A 10,361-nucleotide genomic window follows, 5' to 3' on the forward strand; every position below is an offset into this window, starting at 1 on the left:
TTCAGCACTATAAAATTCTCATGCAATTATCTTCTGGTCTTCGTAACTTCTGATGAGAAACTAGTGTTACTATTTTCTGGGGTCCCTTCTAGTTATTTCTTTCCTCTTGCTGTCACTGGTGTCTTACAGTTTAGAATGGATCGCTTTGCCTCCATCTTTCTTCTTGTTTACTCAATTTCTTGCATTGCTCTTGCCCTCAATCAAACTAGAAAATTTTTTGGTTAGTACTTCTTCAGATAGTCATTGTATCTTTTTCCTTGGCTCTCCTTTGGGGACTCCTATTATGGATAAGGTGGCATCTGTCCTGGTTTCATATCCTGGTCATTTTTCTTCGTTCTTTTTCTTATCTGCACTTAGATAGGATGACTCCACTTGACCTGGTTTTGTGTTCATGATTCTTTTTTCTACCTGCACAAATGTGCTACTGAAGGCCTGTAATAAAAAATTTATTTCATTTATTTTACTTTTAAGCTCTAGGGTTTCTCTTTGGCTCCCCTGTGCAGTTTCTCAGCTTGGAACACCCTTCTCTGGAGTTTCTGGGTTTTCCCCTTTGCTTTGCTTCTCATTCATTCATTCATTCATTCATTCATTCATTCATTCATTCTGTAGTTAGGACAGGATCTACAGGGTGTTCAGAGTCTCACTATGTAGATCAGACTCATAGTGATTCTTCTGTTTTCAGCCTCCCAGGTGCTGGGATTACAGGCAGGTGCCACCTCGCCCAGTCTCAATCGCCTTCTCAGCATGTCCCATGGGTGGGGCCAGCACAGCATGCTGGGGATCAAACCCTAGCCCCTGTGTCTGCCTAAGCAGGTGCTTTAATCCTTTTGCTTTATTTTTAAATCATATTTAAGACATAGTTTTAAGGTCATGGTTGAGTTTCAAATATACTTAAGTCTCAGGTCTATATACTTCCTTAGGTACAACTTCCATTTGTTTCTTCTATTTATAGTCTGTATTATTACTCCCTGTATGTTTATTAACTTTATATTGAAATTTTGGCAGTTTACATGTTATAATGTGATAATTCTGGACCTCTGATGTCCCCTTTCAGAATGTTTGTCGTTTGATAGTTGTAACTTCTTCTGTGGTGACTTTATGAAAATATTTATGTAAAGTCCATAGTCTTTGTAATGTGTTACCTCAGATCTCTTTTCCTTCAGCTCGAGTTCAGAGAGTGTTTTGAAAAAACTTCCCTTCGCCACAAAGAACCTGTCTCTCCCGCACCACATAAAAAGAATAAGATAGAAATAAAGAAGACAACAATAAATCAGTCTTTCCAGATCGACTCTGGAGTGATGTCATTTACAGTCATGTCTAGTTATTAGCTAGAGGTTAAAGCTGATGATCTTAGATGCTTTCCAAGCATGTGTCATGGCCCAGGAATGCACAAGGCCTTATGCATTCCCTGGTATTAGTGGTTGCTTCTAAATGCCCTAATATCCAAAAGAAATCCTCTGTGCATCCTGGTAGGCTTTCTTCACGCTTACTGATTACTTCTGTGGTCTTGTTCTAGGCAGCAGAGAGTTGCTCATTTCCTATATGTTTTAAAACAACCTCCTCTGAGTGGTCATTTTCCTGTCCAGAGAGAACGCCAAATTCAGCAGACTGCAAGCAAGCAGCCTAGATATTCCTGCAGGTTGCCCCAGGCAGACTAGCACTGGAAAATGTAATTCTTTGAGAATAAGGCTTACTCTGCAACTTTCAAAAACAGGGCCCAGTATCCACACTGGGGAAGTAGCTGATATTTTCAAAATCACCACCAAACAAAGGAAATGGGTTCAGCAGCACAAACAAAACCATGCTTCAGGTTTTTTTTTTTAAGTCACTTCATTTGGTTGTTTTAAACCATGAAGTTTCTCTAGAGAGAAGTTCCTTGACACGCTATCTGATTCATTCTTTTCACTTATAAGACTTGATATTTATTTCATGCTGAAGGCCCTGCTCTGCTGTAGCCAAGACACAGTGCCAAAAGAAACTTGTCTTGCTTGAGAAGGCTGCCTTCTTGTGCAAACTGATGCTTTATATTGAGGATTTCTCTGTCTTCATGAATGATCGGGGCCGGGGTGGGGGGTTCATCATCATTTCTCTGTGTGAACAGTCACCTTACAACTGCATGGATGGGTTAAGCTCTCTTGTTCTCCCCTTAGGATGACCACCTGGTCTGCCGGTGTCTGTGGTGGTATTAGCCAGTTTTCCAGTCAGTGGGACAAAATACCCAGCACCCACAATTTAAAGATGGAGCCTGTAAGGTGGCTCACAGTTTTGGTGGTTCAATCCATAGTTGGCTGGCTTCAAGGTAGAAGTGGCATGGTAGGGGAGCGTGGTGGAGGAAAGGTGCTCAGGCCAATGGCAGCGAGGAAACAGTGAGAGAAAGAAAGCCATGAAGCCATGAAAGGGGAGACATCCTTCCAGGTCACACCTCCTGTGACCCCATGTGACCTGACCCCTCTAACAAGGCCCTACCTCCTAGAAGCACAATCAACCAAAGGTAAGATGGATGAATCCACTGATAAATACAGCACCCCATGACTCAATCTGCTCCTCAAAGCACCACCTCTGAAGATAAAGGACCCATTTTATCTACTGCTCTATAACACACACACACACACATTACAATATACTGCTTTTTGTCTATTACGATTTGTTGCAAACTGATAATATTTCTGCCTAGACATAATAATAATGTAACTAGAGTCTGCACAGAACCTGAGTGAAGTCTTCATGACCACTCTTATGGCTGCACAATGATAGGTTAGTCAACCTTATTCTTGTCATTGTGGTCCGCACATTGATGCGGGCTGCCTCCGTTGCTTTTCTATATTACTGCAATGAAGGGGATAGAAGACCACAAATAATAATCTATACACGTCTTCCCCTGCAATCCAGATGATAACTATTCTGTTTTAATTGTCCTATTAGAGTTTAATTTTTTGCCTTCCGTGGGAGGCCAGGTATTCATCTACCTCTACTTTTACCCCATTATTGCATCTAGAAACTTCTACGATACTGACTTCTGAGTCTCATACAGTAGTTCTCAATGGGGGTGGGCTACTTTGTCCCCTGGGTGCATGGCATGTTTTGTCAGCAGAGCTCTGAGGAGGACCTCACTGTGTTGAGTAGGCGAAGGCCGGGGCTGCTGCTTTGTGTGTCTGAGTACTCAGAACCATCCCACCACAAGAACTATCCAGCTCAATGTCAGTGTGCTGAGTGTGGACCCCATTTTCTGAGCCAGACATGGTGGTCCTTGCTTGTAATCCCAGAACTCTGGAAGGTAGAGGCTGAGCACTCTCAAATGTGACCCTACCCCAGCCAATTTTTAGACTTAGTGAGTCCCTGTCTCAGAATTAAAAAAAAAATTAAAAAAGACTGGTGATGTAGCTCAATGTGAAGGGGCTTGTTCAATACTCAGTACAAAACAAACAAACAAACAAACAAACAAACAAACAAACATGTTCTGGATAGGACAGTGAGCTAGAATAGACATTAAAAATACCCGCAGAAATATTTCCCTTTATTTTTAGCTAATTCAATATGAAGCAAACTTTTATTCCAATCTGCTCTAGGCTACAATAAAAACTACACTTCTGGGCTTCGGAAACTCAAGCTCCAGTTAGAGCGAGGCCCGAAGCACTTGCTGCTTCTCTTTCCATCTCCTGCCAGAACGTTCTGGTGTGACAGACGAGCAGGAGGCACATGCTGCGTTTTAGATTCATTTAGGCTGGAACTGTTGAAACATTCCTTTTTATGAGCCATTTGATGTCCAAAAAGCCTTTGGACTCACTTTATAACCCTTTAAAAAACCTCATTCCTCTTGGAACCAGGAAGCCACTTTGTGAGCAGCATAAACACAGCCTGAATGTGGAGGGCAGTGGGCACAGAGAGGCGAATCCCCTCAGGAGCTTCTGTCCCAGTTGACATACATGTTTTCTTGGGGTCCAGGTTGGCCAAGTCACACATACCACAGTGGGCTCCCTGGCCTTGCGAGCAGCCTTTGCAAAGGACCTGCGACTCAGGGCAGCGCTCAACGGGCCGGTGTCTGTGACTTGTGACCCATTTTCTAAGTCTCCATGCTGTAGGAGGAAGGATGCTCGGTGGGACTTGGGTGCATCACTGTGTGTTCTCAAGATATGTGCCTTCTCTACATACAATGATGATATCTCTTTGCGGATACAGTGGGAAGGTTGGACCAGATGATCTCCAAAGGCTGCCCTGGCTCTTATGAGCATGTGCCTCTGTGCTAGACTCAGATATCTGCTGCAGACATAGGAAGTTCACAGAGCATTCCACGTCATGCTTCCATTTGGCACCTGGGGCAGACATCCTTACCTGATAAGGAGCAGCCAGCACTAGTTGATAATGTCAGCAGACATCACTAGTTGATAATGACAGCAGACATCACTAGTTTATAATGGTAGCAGACATCACTAATTGATAATGGTAGCAGACATAACTTGTTGATAATGATAGCAGACATCACTAGTTGATAATGGTAGCAGACAATATTAGTTGATAATGATAGCAGACCAAACTAGTTGACAATGATAGCAGACCAAACTAGCCAATAATAACTAGCCTTTCCACTGGCCTCAGCTACAAATTTAAGAATCTCTTCCAACATGGTTCTCCAGGGACATACTGCCAATTGTGTAGAGTTGATACCCACACAAAAGAAAGGACCAAGTGCTCATCATGGACCAGATAATAATAGGATATGATGGAGAATCCCTTTAGAGAAAGGGATTTAGCTAAGACTTAACTATAAAAGCAGCTAAAAAACTGAAATATGAAATAAAACATAATGAAACAAAACAAAGAGAAAGAAGAAGAAACCACAGGCATCTTGCTGTCATGAGGCTCTCCTTCCCATTTTCTTTTGTTCCGAAATCAAGACACGCCTTCTGATTGTTGTGCAAGGTTCCGAGTCTGAGTCTCTTCTTACAGCTGCCTGAATATCCCATCTGCCTCCACAAAACAAAAGTAACTTTAAAATCCCTGACAACTTAGAACAGAACACAAGGAGCAGGAGTAGTTTCCGTTTACTTAACACATACTATATTCCCGGCAGCAGGCCATGTGCGTCAGCACAGCTGATAAAGCGTGCGTTGCTGGTGCTATGCAGGCTGCCATCTCGACGTTCTCCTTCTTGGAACGCAGGACTGAAGCTTGGGAAGTGGGTCCTGTGTATTCATGAGGCAGGAAAAAAGACAGAGCGGGGACTTGAACTTCGGGCCTCCTGACAGCCTGCTCGCTCTTAACCAACGCTCTCATTTTGGCCTCACATAACCTCATAGGAGAGGCAGGGCCCTGCCAACAGGCTTCCTTCCAGGTGCAGGGTGGACACCAGAAGCACAAAGACGATTTGTACCAAGGTCACCTGGCCAAGGAGGTAAACGTGGTAGACTGTGGGGCTCTGAACCGAAGAGGAAAAGCAGCCCAGCACCATGTCACGTTCACATGTTAATCTCGCATGGACCGGACTCCCGTGCCTGAGAGCTGCTGTGTCCTCCAGAAGTTTTAGGGGGCCCCAGGGAGTGGGCGAGGAAAGACACTTCCACCTGGCAGAAAGCTGAAAAAGATGCATTTTCCCAGGGAGACTTCAGCAGATGGTCTATGATGTTTGTTCGGTCACTCAGAAAGCAGCTATTCAAAGTCTTCTGGGTGCCTGGGCTGGTGCAGAATGCTTGGCTGAGTACTGGGTTGGAAGGGTGGGGTGGTAGGTGGACTGCAAGCGGGTTGAGGTTCAGCCCTGCTGCTCTCTAGTTGGTGGACCAGGGGCACATGACTTTCCTCTCTGGCCCTCAGTGTCCCTCTCTGTAAATTAAGAATACCGATAGAAGCCACTCATGGGCTGCTTGCATGAGACTTAAAAATCACTTGGGTTAGGTGCTTGGCATCCTGTCTGGCAAATAAACACTCATCAGGTAAAAGCTAAAACCATTCATTCATTCATTTATTCATTCATTCAATGAACACAGACACAATCTCTTCTGCATGCTAGCCATTGTTTTTAGTACTATTTATTATCGTTGTCTTACAGTGATCTGGAGATCTGATCTCTTTGAACTGAGCTGAGGGGTCCCAAGAGCTGACCTGGCTCTCAGTCCAGGAGGTGTGTGCAGTGCAGGTGCTGAGCACAGGCTCCGGAGACTCTCAAATTCTCCCAGCTTCCCTGTTGAGCTGGAGACCAAGGCTTGTGGAGAGAGACGAGGAGCATCCTTCACAGCCTCTCCCAAGGGCATTCAGATCACTTGATAGCCTTGCCTGTCTCTCCTTGAGGTTATTTTTGGGTTAAGTACAAAGAAGTGGAGGTGGGTTATGTGGGATGAGGACACAGCCTTGGGGGAGATCCTTCAACCTGCTCCAGCTCTGGCTTGGCCTCCCTAGAATTCTATTCCTGATCCTGGTCCCATCTTGATACGGTGTGTGTTCACCTTGAACCCAAGCAATGGCCTCCTGATTGATGAAGATGCAGACTCCAATGGAGATGAGGAGGAGGGGCAAGAGAAAGAGGAGGAGGGGGAGGAGGTGGGAGGAGGGGGAAGGGGAGGGGGAGGAGAAGGGCTGTGATCCGTTACTGCGCACCGAATGCCCACTGGCGCAGTCTTACACAGAGCTTCCCTATCCCTGGCATCAGGTCTCGTGCCCTGAAACAGGAACTTAATAAACATAAGATGAGGCTAAGAAAGAACATGCCAGTGTCCGAAAGCTACACCACCAGGAAAAGACAGTGCTGGTACAAACCTAAGATCCCACTGATCCTGCCACTAGGATTCATTTTTCTTTTTTCTGTAGCATTGCTGAGTGAACTAAATCAGTCACACAAGCTTAAGTGTCATATGGCATCTCTCACTTGAATAAGGCAAAGCAGAAAAGAGCAGAATAACAAAGGAGGGAGAGAAGGCCACTAAGACGACAACGCCGAGCACACAGCCCTACCAGGTGCTCCTCTTAGAGTTCTGCACGTGTTATTTCGCTCAGCCTTTGCGGGCAGCTGCTGATATCATGTCTGCTTTATAGCACCGTAAAGAGAGGGAGGAAAGTTAAGCAGATTTTCTATTAGTCAGTCACAGATCTGAGGTATCTACAAGACAATCGGACTAAAATTGTCATGTTCTTCTTTTTATGAAGGCCTACCATAGAGATAGTGAAGTGTGTACGTGGTACGTACTGCGATGAATTTTTATACATGGATGCGCCTCAGGGCATAATCCAGGAAGCCATGCCAGGTAAGTCCCAAACTTCAAGATCGCCTTGAAATTCTAGGACACCACTCAACACGTCGACTGTATTAATACTGAGTGCAGACATCTGTGACATTTATTATGTCATGGACATGGTCCTCAGCGCCTCATGTGTGTCAATTCGTGTAAGCTCTATAGCTTGCTGGTAATATTTCTCAGGTATTTCCCGTGTTCTAGTTGTCCAAGTGGGGACCCAGAGAAGTTCAGTAGCCAAATTATTGAGTCTAGAACTATGAATTAACCGTGGACAGTCTGATCCGGGGCCTTTCTCCATGTATCTCCTGCAGAAGAAGGTGTTGTTCTCAGTCACACATTGCAGAGGACAGAGCTATGGCTTCGTGGGGTCAAACAACTCCCCTAGACATCTCCTCTGGGAAGCCACAGGTCCCTTCTTCTGTCAGGCACCCCCAGGCTGGCCGAGTGAAGGAGTCTATCTATTGGGCACATGGTCCTGCACTGCGCTCTCCCAACACCCTGACAGGAGAGAAGATCTGGACACAGACGTGCTCCTTGCCAGAGTGGCAGCATCCCAGAGGCTGTGACCAAATAAGCGCTTGTCCGTCTCCGGGGCTCTTATCGTCTCTCCCCCAGCTTCTGGGTCCACCTCTCCCCAGCGTCTCCTGCGAGGACAGTAAATCTTGGGTTTCCCATTTTCCTCTGGCTCGAAAGGATATGAATTTCGTAAATCTTGGCGTGAGTGACCATCAAGATGCATAAAATATGACAGGAAAGAGGCCAGGGAGGCAGAGTTTATGTAGAGCGCAGCATCCAGGGTGGGGAGGGGCGGGTTGGGGTCCTCAGGGAACCCCCCTGGGCCGGAGCTCTGCTGCTGAGAGACGCCGCAGCAACCTTGGGCTGTAGGAGATGGCCAAGCACTGCCATGCCATGGTCCCAGAAGCCTTGCCACTGTACAGGCCAAAGTGACAAACTGCAGACAGTCATGTGGCCCCTGCCCTCTGCCTCACTCTTGGCCCTTGACTCCAAAGAGTAGGAGAGCAAAGAGATCCATCCATTAGGGTGACAGGGCAGCAGGAAGGACTTAACTTCGATGGAGGAAGGACTTCCTGTGAGGGAAGATGATTAAGCCCCGGATGAGTTATTGAGAGAAGCAGTGGAAGTCACTTCCTGATGCGGAGACCAAGATGGATGGCCGCGGGGCTGCAGGAGTTCAGCTCTGACTGGCGGTGCGGATCAGTGACCCCTTCAGGGAGCCTGCTAGTCCACTGCATCTGTTTCCAGGTCATTCACAAATGCTCAGCAGTGATAAAACTCTCCTCTGACAGCAGGCTGCATGCTTTGAGTTTAATATTGTTATTATTTGTACTGTAAAAATTATTATATGTTCATCATGAATCTAAAAAAGTCCAAATGGGCTGGGGAGACAGCTTGGTGGTCTAAGCACCTGCCTGGCAAGTGCAAGGATCCATGTTCGATCCCCGACACTGCATGCTCTGTGGGCCTTGGAACTCTGGGTGCATTTTGGCCAGCCTCTGAGACAGGGTGTGGTGGTGTATGCCTGTAATCCTAGCACTGGGGAGGCTGAGACAGGAGGATCAAGATGAGTCTGAGATGCATAGTGAGGCCCTATGCCAAATAAATAAATATTTTTGTAATAAATTCAAATGATTGAAAAAAAAAGAATTCAAAAAGAAGTTTTCGTTTTCCTTTGCTTTGTAAATCTCACCTTTACTACCTACAAGTGATTACTGTTAAGATGTTGGGATGAATTTTAGTAGGCTTTGTAGTGATTGATATATTGGGTCAATTTGGCCGACTCTGCATCACAGTTTGCAGTTTGGGCTGGTGGGGATCCCATCCTGGGGCACAATTTGTTCTGCTCCCAGATGACTCAGCACAAAGAGACCATATAAAGGGTTGAGGTCGTATTGGATGTTCTACTTGGTCGGAGGAACTTCAGTCTTCGCATTCAGCTTGGACCTCAACGCCTGGCTTGCAGCGCAGACTCTTCAGCCTCTGGCTTGGATCCTTCACCTTCTGTCACAGACTCTTCAGCGTCCATCGCAGACTCTTCAGCCTTCCCTCGCAGACCCATCAGCTGACACATAGAGACTTGGCCGGAGCACAGCAGTGAGCTTCAGACCTTGGGACTGAACTCCTCAGTCTGGGGTGTGTGGATGCCCTCTGCACATGCCCCCATCTGACTCTGCGGCCGACTGTCCTAAGCCAATCTTGTAATTCCTTATACATTGTATATCTTATGTTAGTATCTGTTCCTTACATTATATCTGTTCCTCTAAGTAAAACCCTGACCAATACAGGCTTTTAAAAATGCATACTTGCAGGAAAGTAGTCTTGGCATACTTTTATTTTTAAATCTAGGATGCAGACGACATGCATTTTTCTGATATGTCCATTTTCACCTATACCATCATGAGCATTTTTCCAATTCAGTACCAATGTTTCATTTTCATTTTTAGGTTAGACAGTTACTTCATATTGTCATCTGCATATGCCATAATTTACTTAATCAATCTTTAATTGGTTTGACTCCAGGTTGTTTTTCAAACTGTGTCAGTGCAAAAATGATGTAAAGTATCACGAATTTATGTCCCTCTGTGTGTATTTATTTATTTTGTTCCTTCTTGGTTTCCATCCTTCCTTCCCACCCTCCCTCCCCTCTTTCTGTCTTTGCCAAGGCCGAAGCACTTTGTGATCGCTGTTAAGAAGCAAAATATAAGAAAATATCAAAATGGACCGAATACACAGAGTAAATATACTCAACACTACTTACCTGTAGGATTAAAAGTGGTTACGATGGTGTATTAGCTTTCGGTTACTGCGGTAAAATATTTGAGGCAAGTTACTTAGGAAAAAAATGTTTATTTAATTTTTAATGTATTTGGTACAGGGTCTACAGGGTCTCACTACACTGAGCAGACTCATAGTGATCTTCCTGTTTACAGCCTCCCAAGTGCTGGGATTACAGGTGTGTGCCACCATGCCCAACCTCAATCACAATCTCAGCATGCCCGGGGAGCGAGTCCAGCAGGGCACTCTGGAGATGGAACCCCGGCCACTGCACTCTGTCTAAGCAGGTGCTTTATTCCACTGAACTATCTGGCAGGCCCCAAAAATGTTTATTTAATTCACAGTTAT

At 45.4% G+C, this 10,361-nt stretch overlaps 1 long non-coding RNA gene across 1 annotated transcript in view; it reads left to right on the forward strand.

Annotated features, from left to right (window-relative positions):
• The window catches only part of LOC111818081, a 17,295-nt gene extending 8,600 nt beyond the window's left edge, over positions 1-8,695 (forward strand). The window contains exons 2-3 of the long non-coding RNA XR_002822158.1: positions 237-239; positions 8,608-8,695. This is a non-coding gene — a long non-coding RNA (uncharacterized LOC111818081). The remainder of the gene's footprint in view (positions 1-236; positions 240-8,607) is intronic.
• Positions 8,696-10,361: the final 1,666 nt, after the last annotated feature.

This window comes from Octodon degus, unplaced genomic scaffold (genome assembly GCF_000260255.1).
Source record: "Octodon degus isolate 3935 unplaced genomic scaffold, OctDeg1.0 scaffold00079, whole genome shotgun sequence".
Lineage (NCBI taxonomy): Eukaryota > Metazoa > Chordata > Mammalia > Rodentia > Octodontidae > Octodon > Octodon degus.